Here is a 10,461-nt window from a genome sequence, read left to right on the forward strand (position 1 = left end):
CGCGACACCAGCGGGCCGAGGGCGGGGCCACGTGCCTGGGCATCCCCGTGCCCCGCCCGGCCCTCGGCCACGCTCTGGCCCGCTGCCGACCCAGGGACTTTGCCACGCGGCACCCGCCATCGGATGGCCTGGCCGCGCGCCCAGGCTGCCCCGTGCCCGGGCCAGCACTCGGTCCCGTCCCAGGCCGCTGCTGACCCCTGGGATTAGCTCCGCAGCACCCGCCGGCAGAAGGCCTGGCCGCGCGCCCGGGCCGCCGCGCGCCCAGCCTGGCCCTTGGCCCCGCCCCGGGCCGCTGCTGACCCCGGGGCTTAGCTCCGCGGCACCCAAGGTCCGAGGGCTGGGCCGCCCGCCCGAGCCGCACAGTGCCCGGCTCGGTCCTCGGCCCCGCTCCGGGCGCTGCTGACCCCTGGGCTTAGCTCCGCGACACCAGAGGGCCGAGGGCGGGGCCACGTGCCTGGGCCTCCCCGCGCCCCACCCGGCCCCTATGCCACGCTCTGGCCCGCTGCCGACCCAGGGACTTTGCCACGCGGCACCCGCCGTCGGATGGCCTGGCCGCGAGCCCGGGCTGCGCCGCACCCGGCCCAGCCCTCGGCCCCGCCCCGGGCCGCTGCTGACCCCGGGGCTTAGCTCAGCGGCACCTGCGGACCGAGGGCCGGGTCGCGCGCCCGGGTCCCACAGCGCCTGGCCGAGCTCTCAGCCCTACCGGGGGCCGCTGCCGACCCCGGGGCTTAGCTCCACGCCACCCTCCAGCGGCGGTCCTGGCCACGCGCCCGGGCCGTCCAGCACCCGGTTCATCCTTCGGCCCCGCTCCGGGCTGCTGCGGACCGCGGGGCGTAGCTCCGTGGCAACTGCTGGCGGAGGGCCAGTCCGTGCGCCCGAGCAGCCCCGCTCCCTTCCTAACCCTCGGCCGCATTCTGGGCTGCTGTCGACCCCGGGGCTTAGCTCCGCGGCACCTGCAGGCCGAGGGCCTGGCCGCGTGTCCAGGCCGCCCCGCGCCGGTACGGACACTCGGCCGCACTCTAGACCACTGCCGACCCTGGCGCTTAGCTCCGTGTCAACCGCTGGCCGAGGGCCGGGCCGCTCGCCGGGGCCACCCCACGCCTGGCCCAGCCTTCGGCCCCAATCCGGGCCGCTGCCGATCCCGGGCCTTAGCCGCGCGGCATCCGTCGGCGGAGGGCCAGACCGCGCACCCGAGCTGACCCGCTCCCTTCCTGACCCTAGGCCACGTTCCGGGCCGCTGCTGACCCTGGGGCATAGCTCTGCGGCACCTGACAGCGGAGGGACAGGCCGCGCGCCCTGGCAGTCCCGCACCCGGCCCGGCCCTCAGCCCCGCTCCGGGCCGCTTCCAACCCCGGTGCTTAGCTCCGCGGCACCCGCAGGCCAAGGGTCGGGCCACGCGCCTGGGCCTCCCTGCGCCCGGCCCGGCCCTCGGCCACGCTCCGGGCCGCTACCGACCCAGGGGTTTTTGCCCGCGGCACCCACCGGCGGATGTCCAGGCCGCGCGCCCCGGGCAACCCCGCACCCATCCCGGCCCTCGGCGCGGCCCCGGGCCGCTGCTGACCCTGGGGCTTAGATCCGCCGCACCCGCGTGCCGAGGGCCGGGCTGCGCGCCCGGGCAGCACCGCGCCCGTCCCGGCCTTCGGGCCTGCTCCGGGCCGCTGCCTAACCCGGGGCTAAGCTCCCCGGCACCAGCGGGCCGAGGGCCGGGCCGCCCCGCACCCGGACCAGCCCTCGGCCCAACTCCGGAGCGCTGCCGACCCCGGTACTTAGCTCCGCGGCACCCGTCGGCGGAGGACCAGGCCGCGCGCCCGGGCTGCGCCGCGACTGTCCCGGCCATCGGCCCCGCTCCGGGCCGATGCCAATGCCGTGGCTTACCTCCGTGGCACCCGCCGGCGGAGGACCGGGCCACGTGCCTGGGCTGACCCAATACCGTCGGGACACTAGGCCGTGCTCCAGGCCGCTGGTGACCCCGGCGCTTAGCCCCACGGTACCCGCCGGTGCAGGACCGGGCCGCCTCGGCCCTTGGCCCCTCCCCGGGCCGCTTCTGACCCTGGGAATTAGCTCCGCGGCACCCGCGGTCTGAGGGTCGGGCCGTGCGCCCGAGCCGCGCCGCTCCCCTCCCGAACCTCGGCCGCATTCTGGGCCGCTGCCGACCCGGGGCTTAGCTCTGCGGCACCTGCCGGCGGAGGGCTGGGCCAGGCGCCCGTGCCGTCTCGCACCCGGCTCAGCCCTCGGCCCTGCTCCGGGCCGCTGCCGACCCCGGGGCTTAGCTCCGTGGCACCAGCGGGCTGAGAGCCGGGCCGCACGCCTGGGCAGCCCGGCACCCGGCCCGGCCCTCGGCCACGCTCCGGGCCGCTGCTGACCCTGGGGCTTAGCTCCGTGGCCCACAACGGCGGAGGGCTGGGCCCCACGCCCGGGCCGACCCGCGCCCGGCCCAGCCCTCGACCCCGCTCCGGGCCGCTGCCGACCCTGAGGCTTAGATCTTCAGCACACACCAGCCGAGGGCCTGGCCGCACGCCTGTGCCGCCCCACACCCAGCCTGGCCCCCCGGCACCGCTCTGCGCCGTTGCCGAACCCGAGGCTTAGTTCCTCGGCACCCGCGGGTCGAGGGCCGGGCGGCGAGCCGGGGGGCCCCGCTCCCGTTCCGGCCATGGCCCAGCTCCAGACCGCTGCTGACCCCGGGTCTTAGCTCTGCGGCACCCTCCGGCAGAGGGCCCGGCTGCTCGCCCGGGCCACCACATGCCCGGCCCAGCCCTAGGTCCCGCTCCGGGCCGCTGCCGACCGCGGTGCTTAACTTCGCGACACCAGCGGGCCAAGGGCTGGGCCGCGCGCCTGGGCCTCCCCGTGCCAGGCCCGGCCCTCGGTCACGCTCCGGGCCGCTGCTGACCCAGTGGTTTTTGCCCGCTTCACCCGCCGGCGGATGTCTTGGCCATGCGCCCGGGCCGCCCCGCGCCCGGCCCGGCCCTCGGCTCCGCCCAGGGCCGCTGCTGATCCTGGGCCTTAGCTCCGCCGCACCCGCGGATCGAGGGCTGGGCTGCGAACACGGGCCACCCCGCTCCCGTCCCGACACTCGGCCATGCTCCAGGCCGCTGCCGACCCCGGGCTAAGCTCCGCCGCACCTGCTGGCCGAGGGCCGGGTGGCGAGCCGGGGGTGCCCCACTCCCGTTACAGCCATGGCCCAGTTCCGGGTCGCTGCCGAACCCAGGGCTTAGCTCAGCTGTAACCCCCAACGGAGGGTCAGTCCGCGTGTCAGGGCCAGCCGCGACCGGCCCGGCCGTCAGCCCCGCTCTGGGGACCTGCCGACCCCGCGGCTTAGCTCCACAGCACCCGTGGGCCGAGAGACAGGACCGCGCACCCGGGCTGCCCCGCCCCTTGCCCGGCCCTCGGCCCCGATCCCGGCCGCTGCCGACCCTGGTGCTTAGCTCCGTGACACCAGTGAGGTGAGGACTGGGCCGCGTGCCTGGGCCTCCCCGCGCCCGGCCCGGCCCTCGGCCACACTCCGGGCCTCTACCGACCCAGGGGTTTTTTGCCCGCGGCACCCAGCGTCGTATGTCAAGGCCGCGTGCCCGGGCCGCCCCACGCCCAGCCCAGCCCTCGGCCCTGCTTCGGGCCGCTGCCGACCCCGGGGCTAAGCTCCGCGGCACCAGCGGGCTGAGGGCCGGGCCGCGCACCCCGGGCCGCGCCGCACCCGGACCGGCCCTCGGCCCCCGCTCCGGGTCGCTGCCGACCCCGGAACTTAGTTCCGCGGCACCCGACGGCCTAGGGCCGGGCCGCGCGCCTGGGCTGCCCCCTGCCTGGCCCGGCCCTCGGCCCCCGCTCTGGGCCGCTGCCAACCCCGGGGGCTTTGTTCCATGGCACCTGCGGGAGAAGGGAACGGCCGCGCGTATGGGCCACCCCCGCTACCGTCCCGACACTCGGTCACGCTCCGGGCCGCTGCCGACCCCGTGGCTAAGCTCCGCAGCACCAGCGGGCCGAGGGCCGGGCCGCGTCGGGGCCGCCCCGCACCCGGCCCGGCCCTGGCCCCACTCCGGGCCACTGCTGACCCTGGGGCTTAGCTCCGCGGCATCCGCCGGCGAAGGCCCGGTCCGCGCACCTGAGCCGACCGCGCCCTGCAGGGCCCTCAGTCCCGCTCCAGGCAGCTGCCGACCCCGGGGCTTAGCTCCGCGGCACCCCTGGGCCGAGGGCTGGGCCGCGCGCCCGGGCCATCCCGCGACCGGCACATCCCTTGGCCCCGTTCCGGGCCGCTGCCGACCCTGGGGCTTAGCTCCGCGGCACCCCCCTGCGGTGGGCCTGGCCACGTGCCCGGCCGTCCAGCGCCCGGTCCGGCCTCCGGCCCCGCTCCGGGCCGCTGCCGACTCCAGGGATTAGCTCCGCGGCACCCGCCAGCGGAGGACCAGTCCACGTGCCCGGGCTGCCCCAATCCCGTCGGGACTCTCGGCCTCGTTCTGGGCCGCTGCAGACCCCAGTGCTTAGCCCCACGGCACCCGCGGTCCGAGGGTTGGGCCGCGCGCCTGAGCCGCCCCGCTCCCGTCCCGCCCCTTGACCCCGCTCCGAGCCGCTGCGGACCCCGGGGCTTAGCTCCACGGCACCTGGGGGCCGACGGCCGGGTGGCGAGCCGGGGGGGTCCCGCTCCCGTTCCGGCCATGGCCCAGCTCTGGGCCGCTGCCGAACCCGTGGCTTAGCTGTGCGGTACCCATCGACGGAGGGTCAGTCCGCGTGCCAGGGCCGGCTGCGACCGGCCCGGCCGTCAGCCCCGTTCCGGGGCGCTGCTGACCCCGCGGCTTTGCTCCACGGCACCAGCGGGCCGAGAGAAGCGCCACGTGTCCGGGCCGCCCCGCACCTTGCCTGGCCCTCGGCCACGCTCCCGGCCGCTTCCGACCCCGGGGCTTAGGTCCTCGGCACCCGCAGGCGGAAGACCGGGCCGCGCGCCCGAGCCGCCCCGCTCCTGTCCCAAACCTCGGCCGCAATCTGGGCTGCTGCCGACCCCGGGGCTTAGCTTTGCGGCACCCGCCGGCGGAGGGTGGGGACGCGCGCCCGGGCTGCCCCGCTCCTGGCCCGGCCCTCGGCCCCGCTCCGGGTCACTGCCGATGCTGGGGCTTAGCTCCACGGCATCCGTGGGCTGATGGCCGGTCTGTGCGCCCGAGTCGCCCTGCTCCCTTCCTGACCGTCGGCCGCATTCCGGGCCGCTGACGACCCTGGGGTTTAGCTCCGCGGCACCCGCGGGCCGAGGGCCGGGGCGATCGCCCAGGCCGCCCCGCGCCGGTATGTACACTCGGCCGCGCTCCAGACCGCTGCCGACCCCGGGGCTTAGCTCCGCGGCACCCGCCGGCAGAGGGCCTGGCCGCTCTCCCGGGTCACCACACGCCCGGCCCAGCCCTCAGACCCGCTCCGGGCCGCTGCCGACCACGGTGCTTAACTCTGCGATACCAGCGGGCCGAGGGCCGGGCCGCGCACCTGGGCCTCCCCGCGCCTGGCCCGGCCCTCGGTCACGCTCCGGGCCGCTGCCAACTCAGGGGTTTTTGCCCGCGGCACACGCCGTCGGATGTCCTGGCCCCGCGCCCGTGCCGCCCCGCGCCCGGCCCGGTCCTCGGCCCCGCCATGGGCTGCTGCTGACCCTGGGGCTTATCTCCGCCGCACCCGCGGGCGTAGGGCCGGCCCGCGCGCCTGGAACTCCCCACGCCCGGTCCGGCCCTTGGTCACGCTCCGGGCCGCTGCCGACCCCGGGACTTAGCTCTGCGGCACATGCCGGCGGAGGGCCGGGCTGTGCACTCGGGCTGACCCGCGCCCGGCCCGGCCCTCGGCCCCACTCCGGGCCGCTGCCGACGCCGGGGTTTAGCTCCGCTGCACACGCGGGCTGAGGGCCTGGCCACACCGGGGCCGCCCCGCGCTCGGCCCGGCCCTGGCCCCGCTCCAGGCCACTGCTGACCCCGGGGCTTAACTCCGCGGCATCCACCAGCGAAGGCCCGGTCCACGCACCTGGGCCGACCGTGCCCTGCACGGCCCTCAGTCCCGCTCCGGGCAGCTGCCGACCCCGGGGCTTAGCTCCGCGGCACCCATGGGCCGAGGGCTGGACTGCACGCCCGGGCCATCCCGCGACCTGCACATCCCTCGGCCACGCTCCGGACCGCTGCCGACCCCAGGGCTTAGCTCTATGGCACCCCCCGGCGGAGGGTCTGTCCACGAGCTTGGGCCGCCCAGTGCCCGGCCTGGCCCTGGGTCCCGCTCCGGGCCGCTAGAGACCCCGGGGCTTCGCTTCGCGGCACCCATCTGCGGAAGCCCGGTCCTCGTGCCCGGGCCGGCCTCGCCCGTCACAGCCCTCAGCCCCGATCCGGGCCGCTGCCGATCCCACGGCTTAGCTCCGCGGCACCCGCGTGCCGAGGGTCGGGCCGCGAGCTCGGGGGACCCTGCTCACATCCCGGCCATGGACCCGCTCCAGACGGCTGCCGACCCCGGGGCTTAGCTCCACGGCACCAGCGGGCCGAGAGATGGGCCGCGCACCCGCACCGTCCCGCGCCTTACTTGGCCCTCGGACCCGTTCCCGGCTGCTGCCGACCCTGGGGCTTAGCTCCGGGGCACCCGTCGGCGGAGGACTGGGCCGCGCACAGGAGCAGCCCCGCTCCAGTCCCGACCCTTGGCCGCCTTCTGGACCGCTGCAGACCCCGGGGCTTAGCTCTTCGGCACCCGGCGGTGGAGGGCCGGGTCGCACACCCGGGCCACCCCACGCCCGGCCCGGCCCTCGGCCAAGCTCCGGGTCGCTGCCGACGCCGGGGCTTAGCTCTGCGGTACCCGCGGGCCGAGGGCTGGGCCGCGGGCCCGGGCCGCCCCGCGCCCGGCATGTCCCTCGGCCCCGCTCCGGGGCGCTGCCGACGCCAAGGCTTAGCTCCGCGGCACCAACAGGCCGAGGGCCGGGCCGTACTCCTGGGCCTCCCGGCTCCCAGCCCGGTGCTCGGCCACGCTCCGTGCCTCTGCCGACCCCGGGGCTTAGGTCCTCGGCACCCGCAGGCGGAGGACCGGGCCGTGCGCACAGGCCGACCGCTCCCTGCTTGGCCCTCAGTCCCGCTCCGGGCAGCTGCTGATCCGGGGGCTTAGATCCGCGGCACCCGCGGGCCGAGGGCTGGGCCGCACGCCCGGGCCATCCCGCGACCTGCACATCCCTCAGCCACGCTCCGTGCCACTGCCGACCCCAGGGCTTAGCTCTGCGGCACCTCCCGGCGGAGGGTCAGACTACGAGCTCGGGCCGCCCAGCGCCCAGCACGGCCCTCGGCCCCGATCCCGGCCGCTGCCGACCCTGGTGCTTAGCTCCACGACATCAGCAGGGCGAGGACAGGGCCGCACTCCTGGGCCTCCCCGCACCCGGCCCGGCCCTCGGCCACGCTCCGTGCCTCTACCGACCCACGGGTTTTTGCCCGCGGCAACCACCGGCATATTCCAAGGCCGCGCGCCCGGGCCGCCCCACGCCCAGCCCAGCTTTCGGCCCTGCTTCGGGACGCTGCTGACCCCGGGGCTTAGCTCCGTGGCACCCACGGGACAAGGGCCCGGCCGCGTGCATGGGCAGCCCCGCTCCCGTCCCGACACTAGGCCGTGTGCCCCCGGGCCGTCCCGCTACCGGCACATCCCTCGGCCACACTCCGGGCTGCTGCCGACCCCGGGGATTAGCTCCGCGGCACCCCCCGGCGGAGGGCCTGTCCACGCGCCTGGGTCGCCCAGCGCCCGGCCCTCGGTCCCGCTCCGGGCCTCTGCCGAACCCGGGGCTTAGCTTCGTGGTACCCACATGAAGAAGCCCGGTCCTCGCGCCTGGGCCGGCCTCGCCCGTCAGAGCCCTCAGCCCGGATCGGGCCACTGCCAACCCCGGGGCTTAGCTCCGCGGCACCCCCCGGCAGAGGACGGGGCCGCGCGCCCGGGCCGCACCGCGCCCGGCACGGCACTCGGCTCTGCTTCGGGCCACTACCGACCCCAGGACTTAGCTCCGCGGCACATGTGGGCCAAGGGCCGGGCTGCGCGCCGGGGCCACTCCGCGCTCGGCCCGGCCCTTTCCCCGCTCCGGGCCGCTGCCGACCCCAGGGCTTAGTTCCACGGCACATGTGGGCCGAGGGCCGGGCCGCGCGCCTGGGCCACTCCGCGCCCGGCCCGGCCCTTGCCCCGCTTCGAACCGCTGCCTAACCCGGGGCTTAGCTCCGCGGCACACGTGGGCCGAGGGTCGGGCTGCGAGCCGGGGGGGCCCCACTCCCATCCCGGCCATGACTCCGCTCCAGACCGCTGAATAAACCCGGGGCTTAGCTCCACGGCACCTGCGGGCCGAGAGATGGGGCCGTGCGCCCCGGCCGTCCCACGCCTTGCCTGGCCTTCGGCCCCGCTCCCGGCTGCTGCCGACCCTGGGGCTTAGCTCCGCGGCACCCGCCGGCGGAGGACCGGGCCACGTGCCCGGGCTACCATGATCCCGTCGGGACCCTCGGCCACGTTCTGGGCCTCTGCGATCCCCAAGGATTAGCCCCGCGGCACCCGCAGTCCGAGGGTTGGGCTGTGCACCCGAGCCGCCCCGCTCCAGTCCCGACCCTCGGCCCCGCTTCGGGCCGCTGCCGACCACGGGGCTTAGCTCCGCGGCACTCACCGGCGTAGGGCCGGGCCGTGCGCCCGAGCTGCCCCGCACCCGGCCCGGCCATCGGACGTGCTCCGGGCCGCTGCCGACACTGGGGCTTAGCTCCGTGGCACACGCGGGCCGAGGGTCGGGCTGCGAGCCGGGGGGGCCCCACTCCCGTCCCGGCCATGGCTCCGCTCCAGACCGCTGAATAAACCTGTGGCTTAGCTCCACGGCACCCGCGGGCCGAGAGATGGGGCCGTGTGCCCCGGCCGTCCCGCGCATTGCCCGGCCCTTGGCCCCGCTCCCGGTTGCTCCAGACCCTGGGGCTTAGCTCCGGGGCACCCGCCGGCGGAGGACCGGGCCACGTGCCCGGGCTACCACGATCCCGTCGGGACCCTCAGCCACGTTCTGGGCCTCTGTGATCCCCAAGGCTTAGCCCCGCGGCACCCGCGGTCCGAGGGTTGGGGCGCGCACCCGAGCCGCCCCGCTCCAGTCCCGACCCTCGGCCGCGCTTCGGGCCGCTGCCGACCGTGGGGCTTAGCTCCACGGCACTCGCCGGCGTAGGGCCGGGCCGTGAGCCCGAGCTGCCCCGCACCCGGCCCGGCCATCGTACCTGCTCCGGGCCGCTGCCGACACTGGGGCTTAGCTCCGCGGCACCCGCCAGCGGAGGGCCTGGCCACGCGCCCGGGCCTCCCAGCTCCTGGCCCGGCCCTCAGCCCCGCTCCGGGCCGCTGCCAACCCCGGGGCATAGCTCTGTAGCACACGCGGGACAAGGGCCCGGCCGTGCGCACGGGCCGCCCTGTTCCCATCCCGAATTTCGGCCGCGCTCCGGGCCGCTACCGACCCCAGGGCTAAGCTCCGCGGCACCAGCGGGCCGAGGGCAGAGCCGCGCGCTCGGGCCGCTCTGCGCCCAGACCGGCCCTCGGCCCCGCTCCGGGCCGCTGCCGACCCCAGGACTTAGCTCCACGGCACCTGCCGGCGGAGGACCGGGCGGCGCACCAGGGCTCTCCCGCGCCCGGCCCGGCCATCGGCCCCGCTCGGGCCGCTGCCGTCCCCAGGGCTTAGCCCCGCGGCACCTGCGGGCCGAGGGTCGGGCCGCGCGCCCGGGCCGCCCCGCGCCAGCCCGGCCCTCGGCCCCGCTCCAGGCCGCTGCCGACCCCGGGGCTTAGCTCCGCGGCACACGCGGGCCGAGGGTCGGGCTGCGAGCCGGGGGGGCCCACTCCCGTCCCGGCTATGGCTCCGCTCCAGACAGCTGAATAAACCCGGGGCTTAGCTCCACGGCACCCCCGGGCCGAGAGATGGGGCCGTGCGCCCCGGCCGTCCCGCGCCTTGCCCGGCCCTCAGCCCCGCTCCCGGCTGCTGCTGACCCTGGGGCTTAGCTCCGCGGCACCCGCCGGCGGAGGACCGGGCCACGTGCCCGAGCTACCACGATCCCGTCGGGACGCTTGGCCACGTTTTGGGCCTCTGCGATCCCCAGGGCTTAGCCCTGCGGCACCCGCGGGCCGAGGGTTGGGCCGCGAGCCCGGGCCGACCCGCGCCAGCCCGGCCCTCGGCCCCTCTCCGGGCCGCTGCAGACCCCGGGGCTTAGCTCCGCGGCACCCGCGGGCCGATTGCCGGGTGGCGAGCCGGGGGGGCCCCACTCCCGTTCCGGCCATGGCCCAGCTCTGGGCCGCTGCCGAACGTGGGACTTAGCTCCGCGGCACCAGCGGAGCGAGGGCCGGGACGCACGCCTGGTCCGCCCTGCACCCTGCCTGGCCCTTGGCCACGCTCCTGGCCACTGCCGACCCCGGGGCTTAGCTCCACTGCACACAACGGTGGAGGGCCGGTCCGCGCGCCCGGGCAGACACGCGCCCGGCCCAGCCCTCTGCCCTGCTCCGGGCCGC

The sequence above is a fragment of the Sorex fumeus genome, unplaced genomic scaffold, assembly GCF_029834395.1.
Source record: "Sorex fumeus unplaced genomic scaffold, SorFum_2.1 ptg000167l, whole genome shotgun sequence".
Taxonomy (NCBI): Eukaryota; Metazoa; Chordata; class Mammalia; order Eulipotyphla; family Soricidae; genus Sorex; species Sorex fumeus.